At 33.6% G+C, this 17,444-nt stretch overlaps 1 protein-coding gene and 1 long non-coding RNA gene across 3 annotated transcripts in view; both read right to left on the reverse strand.

The window, feature by feature from the left end:
* The window catches only part of LRP1B (LDL receptor related protein 1B), a 1,894,725-nt gene that overhangs the window by 1,418,590 nt on the left and 458,691 nt on the right, over positions 1 to 17,444 (reverse strand). The window lies entirely within an intron of this gene.
* Positions 1,571 to 16,036, reverse strand: LOC116556878. The gene is made up of 3 exons (XR_004271213.1): positions 16,025 to 16,036; positions 15,049 to 15,051; positions 1,571 to 2,371 (listed from the first exon to the last, which is right to left on the reverse strand). It is a non-coding gene; the product is annotated as an uncharacterized LOC116556878 (long non-coding RNA).

Consider the following 17,444-nt stretch of genomic DNA (forward strand, 5'->3'; position numbering starts at 1 on the left):
AAAACATTAAATCGACAAATGATGACTGAAATGTGAGAATAAATCAAATGACAATTTTCTTTTTGTGCCTGTGATCCTATTATGCACTGTAAAAAATTACAAAATCTCTAATACATATCTAATGGGAATTGAATAGAACTTTAAACCAATGTAACTGGAGACATGACAGTGGAATAATTTGTGTTCATGGTGATGGTTTCCTTTCTCTGGAATTCCTTTTCTTGCCCATGTTGAAGGCAGTCCTACTGTACCACTCTACAAAGCCCTGACCTCACAGGCTTGTGCTGAGAAGTCTCCTATGGATATAACTAACAATTTCCCCTACCCTAAAAACAATCTCATACATCACTGTAAGTTAAAGCACCTTAAAACAGAGATAAATGTTACAGTAAGTTTGACTTGGATGTCTTCTGCCTTCAAGATTGGCATTCTTTCCATTTCACCATGTTCCTTTTTTAAAATGAAATCTTAGAAGTAATTTAATCCATTCTTCCCTATAAACAGTCTCTTCCACAATCCTGAAGGCAGTTATCGTACTGTTCACTTAAGCGCTTCCAGCTCAGAGGATTTTAATACTAAAAAAAGTTGACTGCAATGTTGAATACCTCTAATTGTGAGAAAGTCTGCTCTGAAATGAATTTCACCTCCCTGCAGCTTTCAACTGCCCTCGAAGCTAGGTATAGCAATTTTGTCTCCTATTCTACAAGAAAAATCTTCACATTTGAATAGACTTGTGTCTTCCCTCAATTTCCCTTTTGCTAAAGAAACATTCCTAGCTCCCCCAACTCTTAAATCTGTAGGATTTTCATATGTCCTCTGGGCATATTTCAATATGACAATGTTTCTGTTAAAATGTGTTGTCCAAAATAGAATGCAATAACTGAACACTGTAAAGAGCCATACATTGGTAAAATGATGTAAAAATTTTTTTTAACAGTTGCATCACAATTTGGGGCCACATTTTTGTGTATAATAATAGTTTTTTAGATGAAATTCTGTAATTGTGTAATTTATATTTTGAACTTAAAGCAATTTACAAAAAGTTCTCTTTGTTAAATAGAATTTTGTTGATTCTAATGTAGTGCCCTAGATCACTTCAAATCTCAACTACATCATCTACCTAAATAGTCCACTGTAATTAAATTTTTAAAAAAAATTATTAATCACTGTGAATACACAGTAGGTATATATATATTTATGGGGTATATGGGATGACCAATGCAATTTTGTGAGAGCTGCAAATTTAGAAATCATACCTCCCCTAGTTCTTTGATGAAAATATGAAGCAGAATGTATCAAATGCAGAAGCTTTGGTCAATCCATGGGCACACCTCATTCAGGTTGGCATTCAAACTAACTTCCATAAGTTTAAATCCATTTCCTCCATTCTTAATAGTACATCTGAGTCTCCATAGCACACTATTGCCTAATCATATTCCACTACTTTATTCATTAACATGGACATGTTATATAGTTCTCTAAAATAAAATACGCATGTTTTGAAATATCAACCCAACACAATTTTCATTTAGAGAGAAGATTTGACTTTTTCTTTATGAATCTCAATGTTTCAACAAACATTTAATGCTTTAGAATTAAATGTATGTATTAATAGCCATTTTAATACTTGCCCGTTGACCAATACTAATTTTCTGAATCTTCGTCCATTGCATATGTGACATTAGTCACAGAGAGCAGCATTTCCCTATCTCCTGTCTTCTTAAGACCAATTTATTTGCCACAATTGTACAAAGATAATTGCAGTGATTTCAAGATTGCATTCAATACTATTAATAGAAGTTATTAGAGTATAATAAACATTCTTATAAAGTTATTCCTTCACACTTGAGACATATCTATAGTATAATTAATAATAATCACACTATTAAATATTTATCAACTCCTAAAATGTGTAAATTGCATTACATGCATGGTTTCATGTAATCTACAGAATAACCCTGTGAGGCAATTTTCCTATTGCTATCTTGTTTTCAAACGAGTAATTTCAGGCTTACAAAAATGAAGAACTTCAAGGGTACACATATAAAAATGGAATAGCAGGAACTTGCCTCCAGTTATTTCTGAAACCGAAGTTCTTAATCACTACATTGCAGTAAGTAGATTTCTAGAAAAGAATTTGCTTTATCAAAGGACATGTACATTAGACATATTGATAGATACTAGAAATTGCCTTTTTGAAAGCATGTGGCAATTTATAAACATACGAATAATATGTTTTAGTGTCCTCAACAACACTGGCTACTATTAACATTTTCTTTTTGTTAGTGGTATCTTTTTGTTTTGATTTGCATTTCCACTCACTTATGGCTGAGAATTCTTAAATTTGTTTAGTGACATTTTGCTTTTATTTCTGATCGATTTATGGAAACTCTTTGTATATTAATAATAAGACATTGTGTACTAAATGTACTGCAAACATTTATTTCCATTCTTAGATTTTTGCTTTTTTAAAGTACCTTTGTGGCTTGGGTTCTTTCTTTAGGGAGTTGTATTTTTTTTCCCCTCAACTCAAAGTTATAAAAATAATTTTCATGTACTATTGCTAAGCTTGTATATTTAACCCAATCTTTGTAGAATTTCAATACAATTATATATAGTTTGTAGAATAGAGTAGTAAGAGGTCATGTTCACCATCCAGAGGCATCAGGCTTTAATTTTAATAATCTGGATCACCTTGGGAAAGCTTATTAACCTCTTAGTGCCCTAGTACTTTTGCATTTAAAATGGGGCTAATGATAGTACCTATCCTACAGGGCTTTTGTAAGATTTAAATGAGTTAATACATGTAGTATACTTAAAAGTATTCAAATGCTAGCTTCTATTTTAAATTTATCTGGTATATACTTACATATATATATATGTATATATAGATATATATATATATAAATCTGGTGATACACACACACACACGTATGTATATATATTTGTTTTGGTAGAAGTTCGGAATCTGAGTAATTTTTTTCCAAGAATGAGAAAGCAATAGTTCTTACAGCCTTGATTAAATTTTGAATAATTTCTTCATGAATTCACTTTATTATACTCTTAGATTCCATTTGTATAATGATGTGTTTCCAACATTTGTAACATTTATGCCTCTAATCTTTATACCAACCTGTTATTTTAGTTTTTAACACATAAAGAAAATGAGGTTTGGAGAGTTTCTATCAACAGATAAAGTTAGTGAGATTATAAGTTATTTGAAGTTTACCCACATCTCCCCAAAATGGCTACATTCTTAGAAGTGGTCTTGTTTCTGCAAAGGGTACGTACATTAAAGATGATGTCTCCACCATATAAAGCTGCCTTTTATTGTGAAATACTTATGAATGGATTGTATTTTTAGTTGTTATATATTTTTTGATATACTTTTTGTAATGTAATATTATATTACTCATTTTTTTAAAGACTACCACCCCACTCTTTTGAGGGACACAGAGGCAGGAATCATGGCTGATGCATGTTTGTATCCCCAGTGTCTAGCAGTGCCCATTACATAGTCAAAAATCAATACATGTGTATAGAAAATAATTTTATTTTTAAAATAATGCACAGTCATGTTGCACCATAGCTCAAAATCCTACAACGTCTTGTGGCTTCTAATCAATTCCAAAACCTTGTCCTCATTTATAGGTGCCTTACAGAATGGCTACATGTTAAATCATCTCTCCCACTGAAATCCAAAATAGTCCTTTACTTTAGGCATCTGGTTGATCTCACCATCTCAGAATACCTATGTTAATTTCCATTTCTTCCCCATTAATTATAGCTTTTATCATCAAAATTTCCTTATGAAATTTTCCTTCAGTTCTTAGAGCACATTGATTTTTCTTTCTTCCTGAGCCAGCAGTTAGGATTGTTTAATTTTAGAGGTGCAAATGATCTTTGACTTGATCTAGGTTAAACCCTTCATTTAATAATGAGGAAATGGATGGCTAGTGAGGTTACGAAACTTCCCCTTAGAGTATTCTTAATGACTGTGGCTCACATTTTAGTTTTCAATTTTGTATTCCTCTTTAATTTTGTACCAATGGGATTAAAAGCTCCTGTGGAGCTAGAACTAGCAGTAGGTTCAGCAATTTATTGAATAAATATTAATTAAGTTCCAACTATGGGCCAAGCAATATTCTAGAATTTATAGGGATGCAAAACTACTAGAGATATGAGTTTGGATTTCATATAACTATAGACTGTGGATGATACAGTTATTAACCAAATAATTACAAAATAACTATAGATTATTATACTATTAAAATTGTGATAACTCTTATCAAAGAAAACTAAATAATATTATGGAAAAAGACCCTAGAATATTTAGTCCAGGCTGGAAAAGAAGGAAACAACTTCTTGAGGAAGTGATATTTCAACTGATACCTGAAGAATGAATACAAATTACACAGGAAAATTTCTTCATAAGCAAAGAAATTTAAGTTTCAAAAAATTGAGCCTGAAAGTCGTTTGGAATTTTACAGAAAAAGAGAGAAACCCAGTGTGGTTGGAGAAATCGAATGAGGGGAATCTGAGGCAGGAAACTGATTAGGCAAGAAAACTATGTTAAACCCTATTGTGCAAAGTTTGTCACTGAAGTTCAATCATTGAGGATTTAAAATCTCATACAAAGTGCTACAGAAATCTTTGGGAATGTTATTACAGAGAGTTATGCCATTACTTTTAGACTAAAAACACTTGCTATGAGTTTTAAATATTTTTTTCTTTTTCTTAAAAACGAAACATAAGCAAAATGGAAATGGGAGACCCTAACCTAGCCTGGGGAAGAGAAGCAGATAGTTTGGCTAAACTGACAGCTGTAGAGAGGGAGAGGTATATATGAATACAGGAGGTTTGAGTAGGTGGTATACACCGGACTTGATACAGGGACAAGGAAATGTAATAGATATTTCCTGTTTTCCAATATCCCACTGGATGAAAGAAGATGATATTTGTGACCTTCAGGCAATTGAGGAGTAAGGATGATCAAAATTTCAAATGCAGGCCTACTATAAAGACTGAGAGGTTTGTGAGATAACCAAGTGAACGCATTACATAGTAAAAGAAGATTGGTGATATAGTTAAAGGAATATGAACCTCAGAATTATTGACATCATAATCAGTGTTTATCCACAACACCAAACAAAATCACTAGGAAAAGAATATAAGCTATAATCTTAATGAATATAGATATTTTGAGGTGAAGTAACTAGAAATACCAACAAGAGTCTGCCAAATATCTATCATGTAAGGTGAAAAACCAATATACGATACTGTCAGGAAAGTCAAGAACAAATAGTATATACGACATAGAGTTGAAATTTTTAAAAAAGTATGTTTTAATGATAAATGAATGGAACTATTCATCTATATTGCGTGTTGCCAACAAGTCAATTAAGATGAGATCTGAAAAGCATTCATTGAATTTGACAATAAGAAAATCAATGATGACCTAACAAGCATGGTTTTGGCAATGGGGATAGAAGAAATGGAAGTTTAAGTATATCAAATTCAAGTTGGTTGAAGAATGAATAGGCTCTAACTTATAAAACTAACCAAAACTAGTATTCAGAATATACAAAGAATATCTACATATTAAGAATAAAACAAACATTATTCAATAGAAAAGTAGAAAAAAATATCAATGAGTAATTCACAAAACAGGAATCTTAATGCTAAAAACATATGAAAAAATGTCAAAATAATAGTTAGAAAAATGTGACAGTGATACAATGAAATACTGTGGTAGGCAGCTTCTAAGATGGCTTTAGATGATACCCACTCCCTGGTATTTATGCTTCTGTGAAACTCCGGCTCCTTGTATGTGGATGGACCTAGTAACGTGCTACTACTGAATAAAATATGAAGAACAGTATCAAGAATCTTTTTCTGAGATAAGGTTACCAAAAGGCTGTGACTTTTGTCTTGCTCATGCTTTCTAACTCTCTTGCTTGCTTTGAATGTAATCAGCTGTCATACTGTTAGCTGCCCTATAGAATGGTGCTTGTGGCAAAGAACTGAGGGAGGCCTCTTTCCAATAGCCAATGAGAATCTGAGACCCTCACTATAACGGGCATTAGAAACTGAATCCTGCTAATAACCACATGAGTAAGAATGAGTGAATCTTCCCCAATAGAACCTTTAGACAAGATCCCAGCCACAGCTAAGTTCTTAATTGCACCCTATGAAAGAACTTGAGACAGACATACACATTTAGACCAAGCCTGGAATCGTGATCCACATACATTGTAAGATAAATCCTTCTATTTCAAGTCATTTAAATTTGGGGTAAATTTGTTATGCAGTAATACATAACAAATATGGAAACCATTATATACTCTTCAAATAAATATTTAAAAGTCTGATTAAAATGAATATTATTTAAGTATATGGAGAATGAAAACGTATCCATGTTCTGATAATAGGAGTTTAAATTGTTTTAACTTCTTTGAAAACCACTTTGACTATCTATCTCTAGTAAGGTTGAAGATTCTGTACCTTCAGGCTACCAACCCCTCTTCTAAATAAATACTTTTATTTAAGCAAAGAAATATAAATAAGTGTGCACATTGTAGGACTGCTTATATGAATGAAAACTAAATATCCATCAACTTGTGAATGGATAAATAAATTTTGATATATTCATGTTTTGGAATACTAATGGTAACACAAACAAACTAGATTTGCATGTATTAACATAAAGTACAAAAGTATAATACTTTGATATAACTTATGTAGATATAATAAAACATAAATTATGCTTTTATATAGATATGAGATTAAAAGATTATATATTATTTATGAATAGATACAAATATTATAAATTATAAATATTAGGGTGGAAAACATATATATCTATCTTATGATAATAATCAACCTTGGGAATGAAAGAATGAATTAAATGAGGTGAACTTTAGCCATATGTGTGATATAATATTTCTTTAGGAGAAAAGAGCCTAAGAAAATTTCACAAAATATCAACATAATTAAACCTGGGGAATGTGAGCATATAGCTATGTATTATATTATTCTCTTTGCTTTTCAATATATTGAAGATAGTTCATAATATTTTAAACTTTGAGAATTTTGAATCAGAATTAGGTGGAGACGGTGTTTGTAGCAAACACTTTCAAGAAGTCTGATGGTAAAAAACAGGAAAATATTATAGACAGCTGAAGAATTTGTGAAGTCAAGAAAGAAGTTATTGCTTTAAATATAAAAGTATATGCTTTAAATATAAAAATCTAGAATATGTGTGGATTATAAGAAGAATAATTTGTGCTAATATAGAAAAGAAAGTTAAGCAAATAAAGGGGAAAAAGAAGAGGAGAACTTCTTCCCAAAAAGAAGTCCTTGGGAACACTGGAAGAAATGGAATTCTTCCCAATGTGACTTCTGAAGTGAAATGTAAAATTGCAGTCATTACCAGGGTGTATATTTCTCCCACTATATTGCAAGATGAAAAGATAAGATTGGTACAGATGCAGAAAAAAGTATTTTCAACTTAGGACTCTATGAAAGTATGAGGCACATCCACAAAAATAGAGGGAACAGAAGGGACAGTCTGCAATCGGAGGATGGTAGAGAAGCTATGAAACAGTATTTGCAGAAAATGAGACTGAGAGCTCAATAGAGAAAAGTTGCAAAATTTCTGGGAAGTGTTGCAGAGGCATTTGAATCTATGGTGTTATCAATCTGCCCAATTATGAAAGAAATACTGGTAGCAGTGACTAATACATTTTATCAAAAAAATAATCTAGTGGTTTGAGAAGATTGGGATAGTGTTTTTTCTTAATGTGTTTCTATTCAAATATTTAAATGCTGAGCTTAACTGTAAGAAAATGGTGCACTATATTTTGTTACAAACTCAGTCATCTAAGACAAACAGAAACTTTCATAATCTTAAAAATATTATTGGCCGGGGTCAGTGGCTTATGCCTGTAATCCAGCCCTTTGAGAAGATGAGTTGGTGGATGGTTTGAGCTCAAGAGTTCAAGACCAGCCTCAGCAACATGGGGAAACTGTCCCAACAAAAAGATATAAAAAATTAGCCAGGTGTGGTAGCATTTGCCTGCAGTACCAGCTCCTTGGAGGCTGAGGTGGAAGGGTTGTTTGTGCCAAGGAAGTTGAGGCTGCTGTGAGCTATGATCACCATTGCACTCCAGCCTGGGTGATACAGCAAGAGCTTGTCTCAAAAAAAAAAAAATACACACACACACACACACACACACACACACACACTTTAATGCATTGTGAATTTTTGTGGTAAATAAAAATAAATCAAGATAAACAAGTCTCAGAAAGGCTAAGTAATATGAGAACCTGGCTAACACAACAATAAATCAATCCTAGAGTTTTCCAAATTATCTAGGAGAAAAATATGTCAATTTCCATAATTTATGGTTTATCATTCAATAATTTCTTTGATTTTTTCCTGTTAGTTTATATGTGCTTCATTTTTAGAGTATTAAGATTTGTTACTAAATGCATTCTGCTGATCCACATGACGTCTGGATTTCTTGAAGGTGAGACTTAGGAAAGAAATCATCTAAGACAGCAAGGTGAAATGCCAGAACAAAGTTTATTTTATTCTTAACTTGACTAAGGATATAAAATGCAGCCAAAAGAATACCTGATTGAGTCACTAAGGTCAAATTCTAGTCCTGGCATTATCCTGGGCAAGTCCCTGAATTTCTCTGGATATCCTTGTCACAAAAGTAGTGGATTAAATTAAATTATCTCCTAAGTCCTACTATTTCTAAATTTTCTATTCTTCACTTCAATAGAATTTGGGAAAGAAGAGTTTGAATAGACCCAGCTATTTCCAGTTTTCTACTACACAAAGAGAAATATCCTCAACGCGGCCAGACGGTGTGGAGGATTAACATCTCTTTGACATCACTGTCTTTGTACTCTCAATTCTTGCTTTAACTAGGTTGCTTCCTTTCAGGTTCAGAGACAGAAAGAATTTAGAAGCAAAAGTGAATCAAAGTGAAATAAGAGAAAAGTAAGATGGGGAAAATATGTGTATGTTCAACTGGGTGCCTTGACAGCACTGGGTGTCCGTTTGAGTTTAGGGACATAGAAAATGGAGATGGTGATGGACTGGAATGCTAGAGATGGGATGCCAATGAAAAAGTGCATTCATATTTGCAATTTTTCTTAGCCCAAGTCTTTGTTAACTAGCATTACTTATGTGTACTGCTTAATTTGTCAGAAGAACTATTTAAAAAATATCAGAGAAGAGGATGTCAGGAAAATTAAAAATAAATGGCCAAAAAAAGGATTTCTAGGGGAGCACCAAGCAATTGGTCTTATAATTACCCTGTTAATATGTAATAGTAACAATTGACCTGACAGTCAGGAATTAAATGAGGTATGAGAAAAAGAATATTCTATGAATACAGTAGTTCTATTTTGGTTCAGCTCTAATAATATTCCCTTTACAAAATATACGTCTGCTGAACAAGTGCAAACCTTTACCTTAACTTTCATATCACCAGGCTCCATACCCATGTTGGAAAAAGACTGAATGATCAGGAAACTTTTCGAGTGCATGTGTACTTTTAAAATGATAAATATAATTGAATACAATCTGCTTAGGCATTTGGGGATAGAATGGTTTTCTTACATAACTTAGTTGATTGGATAAAATATTTACTGGGACGCTGAACAAAAGGACTGCTTATCTGTGCCTTAGGATAATGTTAGACTCTTCGAAATATAAAAGAATTTTGAGAGGCTTTTTTTTTTTTTGTATTTAGAAATCTCTTTCTTATTTAAGATTCATAATATGAATAATAATAAACTTGACATTACTGTGCTCCTCTCTTTTATTTTGTGAATAGATTCAGTGTTTGGTGCATAGAATCTACTTAAAATTATCTCTAAATGTGGAGAAGAAGCTCTTGCTGGTCTTTGCACCTTGCATGTGTGATGTGAACACAAGCCAAGGAATGCAGGCAGGCGCTAGAAGCTGAAAAGCATGAGGTGAAAAGTCTCTCCTGGAGCCTCCAGAATGCACTAGTTCTAATGATACTTTAAGCTTAAACACCAACAGTAGGAACTTAATACAGATTTTGGTACTGGAATTGGGGTGCTGTTATAACAAATACTAAACCTGTAGAAGCTGCTTAAGAATTTGGCAATGGGAAAACGCTGAACTAATTTTGAGGAACAGGATTTTAAAAGTCTCCATTTCTTTGAACAGGCTGTTAGTAGAAAACTGAATATTAAAGGCATTGCTTGTGAGGGCTTAGAAGAAACTGAGGAGCATGGTACAGGAAACTTACATCATCTTACAGAAAACCTAAATTATCATAAACAGAATGTTGGTGAAAATATAGATTTTAAATGTGCTGCTGCTGAAAGCTCAGAAGGAAATTAGGGACATGTTATTTAAAACTAGGGGATAATGGACCCTTGTTACATAGCGGCAGGAAACAGCTGAATTGTGCCCTACAGTTATAAGTGGAAACAAAACATGTAAGCTGTGAACTTGTGTATTTACCAGATTTTCAGGCAAAGAGTTAAAGGTGGGCTTGGTTTCCTTTTGCTACCTATTGTAAAATGCGAAAGAAAAGAGACAAATTGAAGGAAGTGTTTAGCAACAAGGAACCAATATTTTATGATCTGTTAAATTATCAGCTTATCTTGATTGCAAAATATGCTAAAATTAGGAGCTACAGGAGAATGTGCTTTAGACTAGAAAGCCAAAGATGTGGTTCTACAACCTTTGTTAGTGCCTTAAAAGGATAAAAACTGCAGAGTACTCAAGAACAGAGAGGACTCCATCTCAGCAGAAACCAGGAAGAAAGAAAGGATTATTTAGGAAAGCTCTTTGGAGGAGCCTCTTGACTAATGGAGCAAATCTTTGTGATACACATGAGGGAGCCAAGAGATTCTTAAGCATGTTTCATCAGCAGGAACACTGCCAGCTTGAATTGAACGAGACACAGATAGGACAGAATGAAAGAAGGCTGTCAGACTCTCAAAATTATACAAGGAGGGAAAAGTCTAATAGAACCACTCAGCTGCAAGCACACCTACCTTTCAAGGAAAAAAGGGCAGACAGAGCTGCACTCCCAGATGGTGGAGGCAAGAGCCACACAGGATTATTCCAAGGTCTTGAAACTTAATGGAGTTTTATGTGTATTTCTACAAAGTTATATATCTAAATTTGCTTGGGACCAATAACTCCTTTTTGTTTTTCCTTTTGTTTCCTTTCTCCTTTTCTTTTTAAAAATAGGAATATCTATAACTTATATATCATTCCTGTCACACCATTCATTGTATTTCAAGTGTAGACAATTTGTTTTCTAGTTTCATCAGTCTACAGATGGGGTGAAATTTTGTCCTAGGATATATCATGCAAGATTCTCAACTATACCTGAATTACATGATTTAGATTATTATATTTGGTACTTTTGATCTGACAAAATTTAGATGAGACTTTGGACTTTAAGTTGGTGTTTTAATGGAATGAGGCTTTTATGAATGTTGAGATGGTTTTAATATATTTTGCATGTGGATAGGTGTAAATTCTTGGAGGTCAGTGGGTGGACAATACTAAACTGAGTAATGCTCACCCTCAAATAAGTACACATCTTAATATCTGGAGCCTGTGAATGTTACCTTAATGGGAAAAAATTTTGGGAAACGAGATTAAGTTAAAGATTTTATTATGAGAAGATTATCCTGGATTATCTAGGTGAGCCCAATGTAATCATAAGGATTCTTATAACAGGGATGTAGAAAGGTCAGGCAAAGAGAAGCAATGTGATGACAGAAGCAGAGATTGAAGTGATGTGGCACAAGCCAAGGAATGCTGGCAGCCTCTAGAAGCTGAAAAATACAAGGAATAGATTCCTTCCTGCGGCCTCTGAAAGAAATAAGTTAGCAGGTTGATTTCAGCCCCTAGAAATAGAAAACTAATACAATATGCTTTTTCTTGGTCCATAAATTCTTCAGAGAGTATTTTCATATATAAAACAAATAGGACATATAGCAGTTTCCAGTTGGAACAGCACTGTAAAACATTCAAGTACATACATTGCATTTATCCAGAAAATTTCTCAGATAAACAACACATGTTATGGAAAACAAATGCAGAATAATTCAGTTATACCTAGAAGCAAGTAAAAATTACTAAGATATGTATTTTTAAAGTTCATATCAAGTTTGTTACCCTCTGAACTTTCAATTGAGGTAATTACATATTTTCTTAATAATCTCTCATAGATGCAATGCTCTATATCTAATTTTCAGACCCTAAAATGTTTATTACTATTTTAAAATAAAGGTTCATAAAGCTCAAAAACTCATTATAACTCACTTTCATTGATAACATAAATATATGTCATGTGTCATATTGTACTGTGCTTATATATGAGGTATAAAGGAAGTAATAAAATATAAATGTTTGGCTCAGTACAATGTTAATAATTAATTATACATGTTGTAGACTATCCCTGTGTCCCCGAGATTGCTGTGTGTTATATAGGCATACTTTAGCTAGTTCTAACAATGGTTTATGATACATATTTTATTACAATTTTATTATTATTTTTTTTTGAGATGGAGTTTTGCTCTTGTTGCCCAGCTTGTAGTGCAATGTTGTGATCTCAGCTCACTACAACCTTCGCTTCCCAGGTTCAAGGGATTCTCCTGCCTCAGCCTCCTGAGTAGCTGGGATTACAGGCATGTACCACCACACCTGGCTAATTTTTTATTTTTAGTTGAGATGGGGTTTCTCCATGTTGGTCAGGCTGGTCTCGAATTCCTGACCTCAGATGACCCACCAGCCTCAGCCTCCCAAATGCTGGGATTATAGGTGAGAGCGACCACACCCTGCCTACAGTTGTTTTATAGGAAACTGTAGTAATATCTAATGGTCTTATAGATGACTATGGTAGTTGTCATCAGTGGGCTACTATCATCAAAGCTCACAGTTGGTCTATTATGCCGTATTGTTTCTTTCTGAATCTGGGGAGAAAAGAGCTTCTGCTATGCTTTCAGACAAATCATTCATATTTTCCCAATATAGACAATCTTATGGTTTGAATGTCTCCTTCACAACTTGTATTGAAACTTAATTCCCAATGTGGCATGATTAAGAGATGATGCCTTTAAGAGGTGATTGGATCATGAGAGCTCTGCCTTAATAAAAAGGTTAATCCATCGGTAGATAAAAGGATTAATGAGTTATCACAGGAGGAGAACGGGTGGCTTTATTGGAAGAGGAAGACAGACCTGAGCTGGCAATGTTATGCTCAGTCCCCAAGCCCTGTGATACTCTGAACTGTCTTAAGGCTCTTCGGAAAGTTTCCACCAGCAAGAAGGCTCTCACCTGCTGCAGCCCCTCAATGGGAGACTTCTCTAAAACTGCAATCAATAAATTATATTATTCCTAAATTATATGATTTCAGATATTCTGTTATAAGCAACAGAAAGACTAAGAAAGATAAAATGTGTAATCCTAAAAATATAAAAACCCACACTCCACCTTTGATTAAATGCAATAATAACTCCTAATGTTCATTTTGGGCAAATGGGTAAAAACACTCTACAAAACTCTGCCTTGCACTTTTGTGCTATTTTGTCATCATCAGAGATGCCACAGTTTGGACAACATGGTTCGCCAAATTGAAAACAAGCTAGATAAAATTAATAGGCTATTTACTCCTAATAAAAATCTGACTTTATAATCATTATCCAATTATATTTCATAAAAACTTTGAGACAAGGAAGCCAAACATTCTGACTTTAAAGATGAATGGTTTCAAATTTCTTATAAATTAATTATCTACATTCTTATTGAATTTGCTACATGGCCATGCTTTTATCTTATAGTTTGCACCAGAAAAGAAAATACTGAATTATTTTGACACCTAACTTTTCCCTAAGGAATTTCCTGGCTGAATCACAGATGTTATGAATACTCACTTCTGTTATCATTGTTGTCATTGTTTTCCCCTGGTCTTGGAAGTCACGTTAGCATGTATTGTACAAATAAAATTAATTTGTGCTAATCACCATTCTGGGTATTTGGCATATATCATTACTATTCCTCACAATATAATCGAAACAAGGAGGAATTCCCTTTTATAGATAAGGAAAATACAAAATGATTGGTAATTTATCCAAGGTAGACTAGCTAATAAGAAGCAGATTTAGGATTCTAATTCAGGTTACTCGGCCTCAAAACATTACCCTGTGTCCGCTAATGGCATGGCTACAGAAAACACAAACAAACTCCATTCTGCATATGTAGATAAGGAAGAAAACAATCTATACACATCAATTATAAACAGATACATAATTTATATCCTTTAGAGTGTAGCTATCACTTTGTAGCAAAAATGTATCACTATTGATTTATTGTGTTTTGTGTGTATAAGGGCAATTGTTTAGAGAAACAACTCATAATAAACAGTTCAAGATCTTTAAAAGCCAGATTTAATCTGAGATAATAGGCTATTTTCTTCTCTTTTATTAATGACTAATTAGTGATGGAATTTTTGTTTTTTTATCATAACTTAGAAAATTGACTAAAACACAAAAAGCATTGGCAACAAAAGCCAAAATAGACAAGTGGGACCTAATTAAACTCCAGAGCTTCTGTACAGCAAAAGAAACAATCATTAGAGTGAACTGGAAACCAACAGAATGAGAAAAAATTCTAGCAATCTACCCATCTGACAAAGGGCTAATATTCAGAATCTACAAAGAACTAAAACAGATTTACAAGAAAAAAAAACAAACAAACCCATCCAAAAGTGGGCAAAGGATATGAACAGACACTTTTCAAAAGAAGACACATATGAGGCCAACAAACATAGGAAAAAATGCTCATCATCACTGATTATTAGAGCAAAGCAAATCAAAACCACACTGAGATACCACCTCACGCCAGTTAGACTGACAATCATTAAAAAACCTGGAGACAACAGATGCTGGTGAGGATGTGGAGAAATAGGAACACTTTTACACTGTTGGTGGGAGAGTAAACTAGCTTAACCATTGTAGAAGACAGTGTGGCACTTCCTCAAGGACCTAGAAATAGAATTTCATTTGACCAAGCAATCCCATTACTGGGTATGTACCCAAAGGATTATAAATCATTCTACTAACAAGACATATGCACACTTATGTTCATAGCAGTGCTGTTTACAATAGCAAAGACCTGGAACCAACCCAAATGCCCATCGATGATAGACTGGACAAGGAAAATGTGGTACATATACACCATGGAATACTATGCAGCCATAAAAAATGATGAGTTCATGATGTCCTTTGTAGGGACCTGGATGAATCTGGACACAATCATTCTTAGCAAACTGACACAAGAACAGAAAATCAAACACTGCATGTTCTCACTCATAGGTGGGTGTTGAACAATAACACATGGACATAGGGAGGGGAGCATCACACACTGGAGTCTGTTAAGGGGGCTAAGGGAGGGACAGCGGGGGTGGGTAGGAAGGGTGGGGGGGGATAACATGGGAGAAATGCCAGATATAGGTGATGGCGAATGGAGGCAGCAAACCACATTGCCATGTATGTGCCTATGCAACAATCCTGCATGATCTGCACATGTACCCCAGAACTTAAAGTACAATAAAATAAAAAAAAAATTCCTTAATAAAGGTTTAATTTAGTACACATTTAAATTTTAAGCCAGCAGAGTTTTCTGCCTTACAAATATCTATTTTAGGATAGAATAAACACCAGTCAGCTGACTTATTTTTAAACAAGCTATGAAAATTTACAAAAATATTATTTCTTCTAGTATAAAAAAATTGAAATGTAAATTTTCTATAGGATTTCTGATAGCTACAATAAATATAAAATATGAGGATATTAAAAGCATTATCTACTCTTGTAAATACTTGGAAGATTTTAATTTTAAAAAGATTATGTGTCTTTCACAAGGCAAACATAGTAATGTAGAATAAAATATCTCATTATTATTTAGCTATATTCTTTCCTACTTTATAAGTTTGATTTATGCTTTTACAAGAATTGCTGTATCAATGAATTTCAATACATAGCTTGAAGGCATAAGTTGGACTTCCAACTGCTTTTTCAGTAATCTTCATCTTTCAAACACTTAGAACATAAATTAGGTTAAAATTATCTGGAATTTTATTGTGCTTTACAAGCATGCTGCTTCTTGGTATTCCAATTAATTATGTTCCTTAGAATTTTTAGTCCATGCTGTGGTACAGATGCCCATATGTTCAAGTTAATTGTAATTTTACAAGAGAAAATATACCAAATCCACAAAAGGAATTACATCTATGAATTTATAGATAGATAGATAGATAGATAGATAGATATAGATATAGATATATTTGACAATATAAACATATTTGTCATGGAGGATTCTTTCTTTCTCAAAATCAGTTTGTATTTCAGTTTTACAACCTGGTTCTTAGGGAAAATGATTAGGTACAATTGGAGTCAACTGCAAATAAACTAAGAAATACAAAGTTAGATAATAGTGGTATAGATTTGGGTAGCTGACATCAATAAGCAGGGATTTTGCTCTTATCTTTGCAAATCCCATAATTATTTTTGAGACTAAAACTGGCAATGTGATACCAATCTCTGGCATCCAAGTTTGTGTCAAAATGTGATACAAAATATTAATTTCTAAGAAAAGTTTTAGCCATCAATTAAGAATAAATAAACCCTTTGTGGCAGTTTGATTCTGAGTTAATTTGCATTCAGCTGGAGTCCATCATATAAAAAGGAAGGGTGTATTCTTGATTTCCTCACCTTTCAGGGAGTCTCCTCTCTATTACAGTGAGTTTTTTTAATGAGGCATATCATCAGGGCCACATGAGACTTACAGGGGGACAAAAGATACATTCTATGAGCAAATGTAATATAATTTAATTTCCTCTGGAGGAAGCCAACAATTTACTGATGTTCTGGCATTTCTAAGAATGGAGTACTAGACAGACTTAGAGAACTGACTTCTGAAATAAAAGACAGGAAAACTAATGGTCAAGAAAGAGAGTGAGTAAGTAATTACTGGGAGGACTTTGTTACTGTTGACTTTACCTAATAGATGGCCTCAGCAGGTTTTCATTAACCTGGTCCATTTATATTCATATTAGATGGCAGCTAAACAATACTAGGCAGCTAGGAAAGACTCCTCTATTTTGAGGAAGAAATGTATTTCTATAATGAATATTCAGTGCAGGAGCAAAAGGGAATTTGAAATATTGTTTTCTAGTGTTCCTCTGATTTAGGCCCAGAATTTATGATGCTGTGCTGTAGGCTGAACTGTCCCAGTGACCAGATGGAAACAGAATTTCTCTTCTGCTTCAGTAGAAGAAAAGGAAAATAAAGAAAAAAAAAAGTTGGCCAGGTAATCAGCCAACACACACACACACACACACACACACACACACACACACACACACACA

Source organism: Sapajus apella, unplaced genomic scaffold, assembly GCF_009761245.1.
Source record: "Sapajus apella isolate SASKATOON/1434 unplaced genomic scaffold, GSC_monkey_1.0 scaffold18, whole genome shotgun sequence".
Classification (NCBI taxonomy): domain Eukaryota; kingdom Metazoa; phylum Chordata; class Mammalia; order Primates; family Cebidae; genus Sapajus; species Sapajus apella.